Below are 14160 nucleotides of genomic sequence, written 5' to 3'. Positions count from 1 at the left end.
GCTAACCAGGCCCCCAGCGACCGAACTAGCGGGACTAGGGAGACCACCGACGTACCCGCAGTGGGGCAGCGAAGTGGAACACAGGGACCCAACCCGGGAGGCCGCACGTCCCAGGGTGGGGTCTGAGTGTGCGGCGCGCCACTTACCTGGCTCCACTGCTGGGCAGGGGGCTCGTGAGGAGGCGTAGCGACCTTGAACTGAACCCTGCTGCCCATTAGCGAAAGGAGAGGGAGCCGGCCGTGTGGAGACTGGGTCTCGTGCACCGCCGTCCTCACCCTCTTGGGACCCGGAGGCAAAGGAAACTGCTCTTTTATTGAAGTTTTGGGTACCACTGGCTGGGTAGCCAGTGGCGGAACAAAAACAAATGGGAACATAAGATTCTCCACCCGGCCCTCCTCCGGGGGAAGCTCTGGATCTGACTCGGGCAACGCCACTCTCCCTGGCAGCGCAGCCGAATCCTCATCTCCAGAGCCTAGCTCGCCCTCCGATGCAGCGATCGACATCCTGTCCTCTGCCTGTGCCCCGCACAAGATGCTGGACCCCGCCCTGTCCAAGGACCCAGCACACTCATCCGGAAGCACCAGGTGGTGCGACATGCTTGAGCAATGAGAGGCCCGTGGACACGTACTTGACGGGGAAGCTCTCACCGTAACCCTCAGGTCTCCCTGACCATGAACCGAAGTAGCCCTCCGAGAACCAGAGGAGCTAGAGCGGGGCATGGCAAGGGGGATACCCCCCCGTTTAAAGAGGAGGTATCTAGACCGCAACATCACGATGGTCATGTTCCCACACTGAGAACATGACTCATCCTTGAGCGCTGCTTCAGCGTGCTGTAAGGATTGGGCTCTCGGGCGAGATCCCAATTCGTCAGTCACTGACGTAACGTAGAACGTGACTGACTGAATGGGAAAGCTCGTTTACAGATGGAAGCTCAGGAAAAAGCTGATACTCGACAAGCTGAATTGGATTTGCACCTTAAGATACGCACACTTGAGATTGAGGCTGAGAAACAAATTAAGATGCGACAGATGGAGTTGGAAGCCATGAAAATTGTTGGTAGTACAGCCGCGCAATCAGTTTCTTCTCAAGTTATGCCAGTTCCTTCTCAGGTTAGGCCAGTTCCCTCTCGAGTTGCGACTGACTCGTCACCGGTGGCTTCAAATTCAGTAGCGGGCACGTTTGATGTTGGTAAATATATTATGCTAGTACCTCATTTTAGGGAAACCGAGGTTGATTCCTATTTTAATGCCTTTGAACGTATCGCGACTTCGCTTTGTTGGCCAAAAGAAGTATGGACAATTTTACTTCAGTGCAAATTGGTAGGTAAGGCACAAGAGGTTTTTTCGACTAGTCGTCTATGGATTTTCCCAGGAATTCCACGTTGGGTTTAATCTGGCTCTGGTATTAAAGATTAAACTTGTAATAGTAATTTTAGTTGTAGATCGGTCTGTTTTGTTTTAGTTTGTTTTAGCTGCGTTCAGTGCATCGCCATGATGGATCACACCCGTCTATCTATTCCATTAAGTACTTAGGGACATTTGAACAGTACCATTTTTAAAAGTTGTCAGACAAATTAACAATATTAACAACAGCAATTAAGTGTGTTAGTTCAGCAGTAGTCAGCAGAAGAAACCAACACTCTCCTTTCGCAAGAGATAACAAGTGATTTTGTGGTCACATAGGCTATTGTCACGTAAAGGGTTGTCACGTAAAGGGTTCTGAGCTGGTTCTGAATGAGTGCCACACTTGGCCAAACACCGGCTCAGGCACCAGTCCCAGTGGAAAAGTGGTATGTGTGTGCATGTGTGTGGCATCGCATCTTTTTCCCATCTGCCTTCATAGGCGCGGTGACAGACTGTCTTGCCTTTACTGTAGCCTGTCAAGCCCCTCTCTCTCAGCGCAAGGACAACACACACACAAAGAGAAAGAGAGAGATTGTTGTTCACAGCAGGATTCAAAGTATAGACCTGAATATACAATACAGTTCATGTTCTCATCATACTTGGCCACACTGTATAAAAATTAGCAGTTTCCTTAAAGGTCTGATAAGTATGTTACAAATAGTTTATCTTTGTAAGCGTAAAAACCGTTACAAAGTCCCATGTTTCTTGTAAAATTAATTTTATTATTAAGAATTGTATTCCTTTATTTACTTAATTTACTTATATAAATTCAGGCCTATAGTTTTGAGCCCAATAACACTTTTATTCTCACATATAGCACACAGTGGCTTTGCTAAAAAATATGCTAATAATAATGAAAAATGCATGAATATTAGTAGTTATCCTAATGTCTCTGATAAACTGTAAAAGCAAGAACCATTTAAGCTGTTTTAGCCCATTTAAGCCCACCGGCAACTATAGTTGCTGCAGTTTATGGTTGTAATTTTCCTTTTGTAAGTGTTTTTTTTATTTTTTTTCCCTAGATGTTATCCATGTTTTATTTCTCAATGACATGTAAGCAAGCAAACAACCAAATAAAGGATTTCAACAAAAAAAAGGTATTCACTTCCTTCCTGTCACATGAGGCTGTCAAGTTCCTACCTCTATTTCCAGGAAGCATGGCGAAGGCAAACTCTCCCAAAGAAATTTAATTTTCATTTTACTAATAAGTATGTTTTGTTTATATATATGTGTGTATATATATATATCCGTCAGGAGCCGCCCTTAGAGGGGGGGATATGTAATGTGGTTTTGTTTCATGTTCATGTTTTCCATGTCTTTTATTTTGTAATTGTTTCATGGTCCATGTTAGTGTCATGCTTCCCTTGCCTCATGTCTCTCTGCCTTGTGTATGTGTCATGTTCTGATTGGTAGTCTTAGTCATGTGTCTTGTTCCCCATTGGTTTGTTCATGTCATGTCCTTGTTTCCTATAAGTAGCTTCATGTTCCCATTGTGCCCTCGCCGTGTATTGAATGTATTTAACCCGCTGTTGGTGAGTCTAGTCTGTTTATGTCAAGTCTGCGCATGCTATGTCTGGTCAAGTCAAGTCGAGTCTAGTCTAGTCTAGTCTGTTCATGTCAAGTCAAGTCAAGTCAAGTCAAGTTGGAGTTTAATCATGGTCCCGGTTTGTGTCATGCTTCCCTTGCCTCTTGTCTCTCTGCCTTGTGTATGTGTCATGTTCTGATTGGTAGTCTTAGTCATGTGTCTTGTTCCCCATTGGTTTGTTCATGTCATGTGACCCTCCTTGTCTGCTATAAGTAGCTTCATGTTCCCATTGTGTCCTTGTCGTGTACTGAATGTATTTAACCCGCTGTTGGTGAGTCTAGTCTGTTCATGTCAAGTCAAGTCAAGTCTGTGTCTTGGATTATTGTTTGGATGTTTGGATCATTCTGTAAATAAACTGCACTTGGGTTCTCACTTACGCTCGCCTTCAGTGGATTGATCTTTACAGAATACACGACCCCTAAAATGAACCCAGCAGTTGTTCGTCTCCTCCACCTTCGTCAAGGTCATCAGGCCATTGAGGACTATGTATGCCTGCCAAGCCACAGCCTGCTCACGTCATGTCTGCCAAGCCATTGCCTTCTCATGTCATGTCTGCCAAGCCACTGCCTTCTCACGTCATGCCTGCCAAGCCACAGCCTTCTCACGTCATGTCTGTTGGTAGTCTTAGTCATGTGTCTTGGTCCCCATTGGTTTGTTCATGTCATGTGACCCTCCTTGTTTCCTATAAGTAGCTTCATGTTCCCATTGTGCCCTCGTCGTGTATTGAATGTATTTAACCCGCTGTTGGTGAGTCTAGTCTGTTTATGTCAAGTCTGCTCATGCTATGTCTGTTCATGTCAAGTCTGTGTCTCGGATTATTGTTTGGATCACTCTGTAAATAAACTGCACTTGGGTTCTCACTTATGCTCGCCTTCAGTGGATTGATCTTTACTATATATATATCATAATCATGAAGGTCTCTAGAATCATCCAAACAAAACAAATCTTACAGCAGATCTATAGTTTTTTTTGTATACTTAATCAAAAGTCCAAGTGGTACTATAGTTGCCGGTGGGCAAATGACTTGTAAGTACATATCATACCTTTTTTTTTTTTTATTATATAGATGTAATATTTTCTTCATTCTATTTATTTGTATTTATTTATTTCCATTTAACTAACACACCTCTAAGAATGAAAATACCTACATGTTCAATAAGTAAATAAATAAACAAGCAATCATGTGTGTAGCCTACACATGATAATTATTTAAATAATCAAATATTTTAAAAATAATATCATTAATTTCATGAATATAAAGGACTTTCGTCAGGGTTAATCCATTTGACCTAATCAATATGTGCCTATTCATAAAATATGTGATATTTTACGTATTTACATCACAAAGTATAGTATGCAAATATGTTTATGTACATTTATAAAACTACTTGTACCTTCACTGCAGTACTCCTTGTAGGCTACTTGTAGGTTGCATACTAAAACTGCTTACTTAAGGGAAAGTTCACCCACAAATGGAAATTGTGTTGAAAATCGAAATGGAAATTGAGCACAAAAGAAGGTATTTTGCAGAATGTTGGTAACCAAACAGTTAAATGTGTAATTTTCTTTCAGGTATACCTTTTTTATTATATAGATGTAATATTTTCTTCATTCTATTTATTTTCATTTAACTTTTTGATACACAATGCCCTGTTGGGGCAACTTAATATGGCTGCACTTTGTTCTGTACTATGTTCCACTACTTTAAGACAAACGGATTTGTTGTGTTTTCATATTCAAGAGATTATAAGCTAGATGCAACTTTTTTGGGGTTTGCATCGAATGTTCCTCGACTTTTATGCATAATAAATTTGTTTATGAATAAAGATGGATCTGTTGAAAGCAGTTATTTTGGGTTAGATGCCAAAAGCTCTCCTCCTATTCAATTTTGACATTGAAGGGGTGCCTCACATTCAAATAAGATTTTTAAGAAGGAAAAAAAAAATGGGGAAAATAAATGCAGAACATGTTCACATAGGACACTATTAACATGACTATATGCATGAAACCATTCAGGAAAATTTGGGCACAAATGGGTTAAGTCATTTAAGTAATTCATTTCTGAATGTTTTCATGAACAGTGCCTTTCAGAAATGTGTCATAGAGATAGAGTATGACTTACATGCTACTAATTTTCTGCTTAGTGCTTTGGGAGACCTGTCATTAACTTCCAAACAGATCAAATTTACATTCAAAGGGAATAGTGTAAGATACATCAGCCTGTGGCTGAGTGTAAGACTAACTACTCGGCTTATAGTGGCATTCCCTTATGCTGAGTCATAAACATTCACTGTCATGAACATACCATGTGCAAGCGTCACATGGGACTCACTCCCTGTACTCCTCTTAGATGTGCCCTATGAGCTGACAAATACTGAGAATTACACAGGATGTTCTCATTGTGTTTATGTTCTCAACAGAGGTCATTCAGTCAAGGGTAATGTTAGTTGAATAGGCCATGAGGAACTGCTGACATACAGTCTCATCTGTATCTGAAATGTCATGAGATCCACAAGACTTAGATTTCTTTAACAACTGAGGCAGTGTTTGGTTCTGTTTGTAAAGATCAAAGAGTGCATTATGGCTTCTACATAAATCCAGTTTATGTCTATTGGTGTAATTGAAAAAAGCATGGTTTAAACGTGTTTGTCTACAAGTAAATAACACTCCAAATTTTGTTTAAATAGTATTTTTGCTTGACTTAAGTGTTGATGTGCAGAACATGTATTGACTAGGTTTACTGACTGCACAATTTATTGTGATTGTTATTCATATTTGTATTAATTAATAATTAAGGTCTTTTGAAGAGATTATTCCAGTGTTTATTTATGTATAACTAAACAGTATGTAAATAATAAGTAACTAAGGGGTTTCCTTCAATAAGATGCTTATTAATAGTTGGTAAGTTAAGTTTAGGTATGGGGTGGATTAAGGGATCTAAAATATGACCATGCAGAATAAGGCATTCAAATGTGCTTTATAAGTACTAATAAACAGCCAACATGCTAGTAATGTGCATGCTAATAAGCAACTAGTTAAAAGTGAGAATTGGTCCCTAAACTAAAGTGTTACTTATATTTTTTAATGATACATTTTATGTTACACTTTATTTTAAGGTGTCCTTGTTGCAGTGTAATTCTACATTTAAGTACTGAGTAATATTGATAAACTACATGTAGTTGAATTACTGAAATAAATGAACTTTTCCACGACATTCTAATTTACTGAGATGCACCTGTATGTGTCATTAAAGGGATAGTTCGCCCCAAAATAAAAATTCTGTCATTAATTATTTGGGTTGGGTATCGTTTGAATTTTATCGATTCCGATTCTGCTTATCGATTCCGATTCTTATCGATTCGTAGTTTCGATTCCAATAAGATAACAAATCCAATATAAAATCAATTAAGTCAAATATTTAGATGTCAAACATTTATTCTGTCTTTTTACAAAGCATTCTGTTGCAGCTGAATAACATGAGCAAAAATCAGCAGCCTACAGAACACTGCAAGAGGAATTTTGCCTATGCTTTAAAAAAAATACCACAGCAAAAACAACTAGATTAAAATAAATTTCAAATGAAAGTGTTAAAGACAAGTAAACCATCAGTAATAAGATAGGAACAAACAAATCAATTAGCAATATCATAAATAAATACAACTGGACAAAATTTCAGGTACAGAAGCTGTAATTAAAAGTTTAAAAATGCTGCATAGTTTTCTTTTCATAAATAAAATATATAGATTAATCAGTTAAAGCTATTACATCTATTCAGTCAAGATCAGTGAATGATTTTCTTTTGTTCTTTTATTAACATTAATGACAGGCAGCGCATTTATTAGACTGCTGTCTCTTTAACACTGTACATGTGTGTTTTCTTTCTCATCTGTTTACGTTCACGTAAGACAAAAACGGCTGTGTTTATGATGATATACTGACGTAGTTTTCGCCATATTGGTCGACAAATATGAAAGAAGTCAGTTTCGGCCCGGAACAACCTTTTCTACAGTGGAAATACACAGAACGGTTCGAGAACGGACACAAACCGGGAACCTGTACCGTGACCTCTGTTCTCTGTGCTCGCGCTTCGTGTGCGCTGCACACGAACAGTGCACAAGTTCTTTCCGTTCCTGTGCTTAAATCGTTTTTAATCACGTTAAAATGCGAACGCAGGAATTGTTAAGCAGAATCGAAATGCACGTCTATTCGAATACCCGGTTCTTGGTTCTAAAATGGAACCGGTTTTCGATACCCAACCCTATTAATTACTCACCCTCATGTTGTTCCAAACTCATAAGACCTCCGTTCATCTTCAGAACTTCATCTTCGCGCTTTCCCCAGAATGTAATCAATGCAATCAGCATTGTTTACTTTCAGCATGCACACACTTTCTCCTGAAAGTTCACAACACAACGCTGATTACGTTGACTACGTTCTGGGGAAAGCACACGCATGCGCAAAAATGGTGGAAGCCAGTAACTTGGGGAGAAGTATTGTTGAATAAATTGTTATTTTTGTTTTCTTTGCACACAAAATGTATTCTAGTAGCATCGCAGACTTGAAGTTGAGCCACTGTTTATTCGATGTCCTTACTACGTTTCTGGGTCTGGGAACATTACAGTTGTGTTGCTGTCAGAGAGCTCTCAGAATTCATAAAAAATATCTTAATTTGTTTTCCGAAGATGAACAAAGGTCTTATGGGTTTGGAACGACAGTAAGTGACAGTAAGGTGAGTAATTAATGACAGAATTTTCATTTTGGGGTGAACTAACCCTTTAAATGGCAATTAGTGTAGTTTAATTTTTTAACATAAATTGAGAGGTAAATAAAGACTGTGATTGCTACAAGTAAATTATATATCATCTGAGGTAAAAACCTTATTTTGTTAGTCCAATTTAGACATTCTAACCCTAACACTAACCTAACGGTCTACTAATACCCTAATGAGAGTTAGCCGACATGTAGTTGAAAATCAATAAGCATTAGGTGACATGTAGTGGCAAAGCTACTTGTAGTTAGTAGAATGTCTAAGGTGGACTATTGAAATAGAGTGTAACCTTATTGGATATTTACAGTAGTCATTTGAATCAATAGGTATATAATATATTGCTTTTGTGTTCATTCGCAATGCACTGAAATATAGTTTATCCTTCAACCTTATTCTCTTGACTGGTTTTGCATTTGCTTGCCCTGGCAAAGATTGAGACAATTTCAGCTCAGACCACAAAATGCATAAGATATTGAGAATATATTGTAACTTTCTGTGTCTATATAAATGTACAAAAATACAAATGTATACTTTAAACACTTACGAATACTAATGAGATTACCTTGTAAGATGAAGTGATGAGGCATGTTGTTCTTTCATGCCTTGATGACAAGATACTGACTAGAGGAGCAAATGTTTTGCATCAGAGCCTTGGCATCTTTCAAACTGTGAGGAATTTGATTAATTTGATTTGTTTTATTTCATCAGAGGTGGCATTTATTCTTTAGTATTATGAGAGCATTACAGAAGGTGTTGGGTAATGCTTTTCTTGGAATCTTTAAAGTCAAAGCAGCCGTTATAGTCAAAGGCAAATGCTTGTGACAGCCATGAGAGGGAATTACGAGAGTCTGAATAACCCTTGAAAAACCAAAGGAAAGGAAAGCTTCTCCCGTCATTGAGACAGAGCTGATTGAAAGATGCCAGCTTTGAGAGGCTCCAGAGATACATACGGAAGCACCAGTGGACGGCACAAAAGCTCTTGTTAAAATAAGCTTCCTGTCAGGAAAATAAAAACAGGCCCTCCTAAGTCGGCTGTGCATTTATATAAGGATTTAAGATCTGGAGTGCTGTAGGCTTATTACATCACAAAAACACCTCCACCTTCTATCCATCACTGACTGGATTGTTGGATGGACAGTTATCAAGAATATAGAAATATTCTTTATTAGCTCATGATAGATCCTGAGGATTTCATTGTCTGTTTAATGTCCTGTCAAAATGCTGTATGTTTCTATATATTTGCACATTGATGCTTCATGGATCGCACATTTCCATTGATGGAATGAAATGCTTCCTGTTGATTCTCCACTGGTTCTGTCATTACACAACACAATTGCAGTTATGTGTAATGCAGTTACATAAACTGGTGAGCTCTGTAGATTGCATTATGATACTGACTGCTGTATTCTCGTTTTTTTTTTTCTTCAAATTTTTGGCGTTCTTACCATTTTACAGACAGGAGACAGGAAATAAGAGTTTTTGTATATCACATTACTAAATAGTTTCAGAAATGAAAACCAAAATCTAGCATAAAACAAAAGCAAAAACACAAACAATCAAACAAACAAAAATATGAAATACTAACTGGGCCTGTGTGAAAATAAATTGAAATAAACCTTTTTTCAGTAGAATGTACTTGTAAAATGTCTTACCCAGTAAAACACTAAAGGTGAAAGAAATTACAGAAATGTTGAGGATGTTCTTAATGTCCAAAACATCCAGATTTTAAAATGTTTTAAGAATGTATTTATTTTTTATAATGCAAAAATCCTCCCAAAATCCAGATTGAAACATTGTTTCAGTAACACTTCGAATTAGGGAACACATATCCCCTCAATAAACTCCTAATTTGCTGCTTATTAATGTCAGTAAGGTAGTTGTTAAGTTTAGAAATGGGGTTGGATTAAGAGATCTACAATACGGTCATGCAGAATAAGGCATTAATATGTGCTTTATAAGTACTAACAGACAGCCAATATGCTAGAAATGTGCTGCTAATAAGCAAATAGTTCAGAACCTTAAAGCTGTCATTAAGTACTTCCCTTAATTATCTAAGTGTTCCCTTAAGTGTTGCTACAAACTCCTTAGTAACTATTTCACCTTGATAAATTTAAGGGACCAAAACAGCTCCCTTAAGTCATCTTAAACTCAGTATCTGCAGGATTTTTAAGCTCAAATGTAAGACTTAAGATATTTTTAAGACCTGCACAAATAAAATATCATATGAACATAGTATGGCAATGACTATGGTAACATATTCAACTGTAAAATGAGTGTAAAAAGCATAACTTACAAGTTTTCAAAAAAAAAAATGTTTTATATAATTTTTTAAGAAAATGGATGAGTTGCATCAATTATTATATTAATTTAAACAATTATTATTAATTAATTAAATAACAATATAAATGTAATGTATGTCTTACTTGTTTAGATTTTTATAATGCATTATCTTGTCGATCCACCTGTTCACATTTACAACTCTGCATGTTTGCTGCGTCAAAACATGGGTTAATTTTCACATTTGGTAAATTTTCCATCATTAGTCAGCAGGAGGCGCTTTAACTGCAGAAACAAAGCAGTTTCCTTGGTAACGACTGCAGAAATGGGCAGTGCTTGTTTATTTAATGTTTGTTCTTGTTTTAGATGGTTAGGTTTGTATTTCATTATGTTCTGTTTATTGTCAGAACATTACAATTCTATATTCTGTACATAGTAGTAGTAACCAGTATTGGGGGTAACGCATTACAAGTAACGCGAGTTACGTAATCAGATTACTTTTTTCAAGTAACTAGTAAAGTAACGCATTACTTTTTAATTTACAAGACAATATCTGAGATACTTTTTCAAATACTTTTTTTCCCCCAATTTATTGATTGACAGCTCTCCTGTCCCCATGTTGAGAGAAATCAGAAGATGTTACTGCAGTTCTAAAATAAATATGAATATGCATTAATTCATCTAAAAAACAACAACACAGGTTCAGCATTCCTCAAAATGAATAAAAATAATGCAACTCAGAATATAATGCAAACCTGCAATAATTAAATATTAAACAACACAAATTTCCTTTATGCATTTAATCCCATTTTATCAACCAATGTCTTTGATGATTCAGTTCAACCGTACTAATGAGCAAAAATTACTCTAGACAAACATTTGTGAGTCTTTTTTTATTGCTGAAGTGTGTTGAAATGTCTTCTTCTGCATTCTACTGTACAGATGTAAATTTACTTTCCCTTCAGCCTGAGGCTTATTCATTTCACTTTTGGTGTGAAAGGGCTTTTATATTTGCCAAAAATAGAACTTTTATATTTTAAAAACAAACAAGCAAGCCCTGTCCAGATTTAAAAAGTAACACAAAAGTAACGTAACACATTACTTTCCAAAAAAAGTAACTAAGTAACGTAATTAGTTACTTTTTTAAGGAGTAACGCAATATTGTAATGCATTACTTTTAAAAGTAACTTTCCCCAACACTGGTAGTAACTATAGTAATCGCGGTGCTCATTGCCATATGTGGTCCGAAACTACAGTGAAACGCTTACTATAAACACTTAGGTAAGGGTGACAGTTAAGACGTTTGTTGCTATGCTCCTAAAGAAATCCCTTACCTCAGGGAATTTTTTCCCCTCAGGGATACCCCTAAGTCAAATTACTTAAGGACATTCATGCAACCGGGCCCTGGGCAATTTGCAGTAATTGAGGGGACAGGAATTTTTCCCTCTACCAGAAAATCCCAAAGGAGAATGTACATTCTTCAGTCTGCAAGTTGAAAGGGTCAACCGGATTATGTAGCAAGACAATGATCTAAAGCATAGTCTATCTCTAAATAAATAAAATTGATTAATCGATCGATTGATTGATTGACTGATTGATTGATTGGTTTTTGGTTGATTGATTGATTTGATTGATTTAGAAAAAAAGTTTTTTGGAGTGGCCTAGTCACTAAGTCCTAAGTCCTGACTTCAGCCCTATTGTGATGCTGTGGCGGGACCTTAAGCAGGCTGTTCATATTAGAAAACCTTCCAGCATGGCAGACCTAAGGCAGTTCTGCAAGGAAGAGTGGGCCATAATTCCCTCTCAGCACTGTGAAAGTCTGACCTCCAGTTATTGGAAGTGCAGTTATTACTGCTGGTGGCACAACCAGATTTTACCACATAAGTTACAGGCATTGGATTACTTTTTTCTTTTTTTATTGTAATTGTTAGAATGGCCAAGGATCAGCAATCCATATGTAAAACTGATCAGGCAGACCAAACCGTAAGTCATACAGACTTGAAACTTAGAGGGATGGTAGTACTCACACGGTCTACAACGTCACCAAGGCTCGCCCCAATCGGCCTGACAGGAAAACATGGCCACCAAAAAAAACAAAAAACATGGCCGCCATTAACCAATGAAATTTAAGCACCTATTAGACAAGGTTAGGGGAGGTTGATCCGAACGAAACTTGGTGGGCCTGTTTGACTCACGGCCCTAAAGGTCTGTGAGAAATTTGAGAGAAATCAGCCACTGGTGGGTGATATTGCATTTTTCAAGGCCATAAATGATTGTATATTGTATATTGTATTGTCTTTTCACACATACACACAATATTATATGACAGACCTCCTCATTCCAAACAACTTTGCCTCTAAAGCCACTGCTGTCAATCAAACTGTTTGTCAAATGATTGAGAAGAGGTAAAAAACTTACGTTTGCGAACTAGTTGTAGGTTTTTCGCTCAGTCTGGAAAAAAAACACTGCAGTACAATTCTCTGGACTCTCTAGGTCAATAATTATCAAAAAAAAAAAAAAAAAGTTGAAATGTACTGTTTGGGAAGATATAACGGGGTCGTTTAGACAAGGGGTCTGTCTAAATATACCCAAAAGCCTAGAAAGCCTGAATAAAAACTAAAAGCTTTACGAAACTAGGTGAGCACATGCGACAGGTAATTCTAAACAAGCATGCATTGTACGCATGCAAGTTTTAGTTATATTGGACCAAATATGGCGCAATAACAGTCATAAGCGCTAAAAATCAAGCTGAAAATGCTTTATTTAATCAATGATTTAGGTGGTTACAGACTAAAAATAAAAAAATGAGTATTTTTTCATATGCGTCACGACACAGTGTGTGGAGGCAAGCAGGACGACGAGGACGACAAGGATTCCAATGATGATTTTTAATGTAGACACAACAAGGCAGATTCAGGTAGGTGAGACACACACACTCGGGGTAACATTCACAATAACCGACAACTAAAGCTCAGACAGACAGGAACTAATATAGGGTGGATAATTAGTGGCAGACAGGTGAGCACAATTAGGGTAATTAACTAATGAAGAGAACAGGAACAACCAAATAAGGACACATAGGGAGAAACTACAATAAACAGTCCACAGGGGTGTGACAGATCACCCCCCTCCCGGAAGGCACGTCCTCGCGCCGTGGAGACAGAGGGAGGGACGGAGGACTTAGGAGGAGGACAAAGGAGTGGATGTGAGATGGTGACAGGGGAAGGCAAAGGGCTGGCAGGCCGACATGACAGGTGGAGGCTCCGGCAGAGGATGGATATCTGTGAGGAGGCCAGCAGACAGAGACCAGAGGGGCGACGAAGGAGGGAGGAGCCAGGAGGGACCCGGAGCAGGAGGAGCTCAGCAGGACCCAGGTAACAGCCATAACAGCGGCCCACGGTGGAGCCGACGGTGGGAGGAGCCATGGAGGAGGGATAGATGCCGACTCCAGGGGGCCGACCAACGGCGGCAGAGCAGGTGGAGGAGGAGCCCAAGATGGAGACAGAGAGCCAACGAGCCAGGGGGATGCCGAGGATCCGGGGGGCCAGAGGAGGAGCTCAGCAGGACCCAGGTCACAGCCATAACAGCGGCCCACGGTGGAGCCGACGGTGGGAGGAGCCATGGAGGAGGGATAGATGCCGACTCCAGGGGGCCGACCAACGGCGGCAGAGCAGGTGGAGGAGGAGCCCGAGAAGGAGACAGAGAGCCAACGAGCCAGGGGGATGCCGAGGATCCGGGGGGCCAGGGTGGAGCCGAGGGCTCTAGCGACCGAGGCGGAGATCCAGAGATCCGCGGCGGAGTGACTGAGGACCAAGGTGGAGCTGGCGGGAGGAAGGAGCCCAACAGAGCCGGTGGGACAGAGCGACAAGGCGCAGCCAGAGGGACGAGGGAGCCCGGTGGAGCTGATGGATCAATGGGTGATGGTGGAGGCGAGGGAGATAGGAGCCGACGTGGAGCCACTTAGTCTACGAGCCGAGGCGGAGTCTGGGCCTCGGAGGCTGGAGGCGAAGGTGAGGGACACTCCAACCACGGTGATGCTGGAGGAGCTCGCACCGCAATGATGGTGGGCTGAGGGCGAGCAGAGGGGCTGCCAGCTGACAGCGGTGGAGGAGGCTGGAGCGGGTGGG

The sequence above is a fragment of the Sinocyclocheilus grahami genome, unplaced genomic scaffold (assembly GCF_001515645.1).
Source record: "Sinocyclocheilus grahami isolate Dianchi unplaced genomic scaffold, SAMN03320097.WGS_v1.1 scaffold1201.1, whole genome shotgun sequence".
Taxonomy (NCBI): domain Eukaryota; kingdom Metazoa; phylum Chordata; class Actinopteri; order Cypriniformes; family Cyprinidae; genus Sinocyclocheilus; species Sinocyclocheilus grahami.
This window is presented reverse-complemented; position numbering follows the sequence as displayed.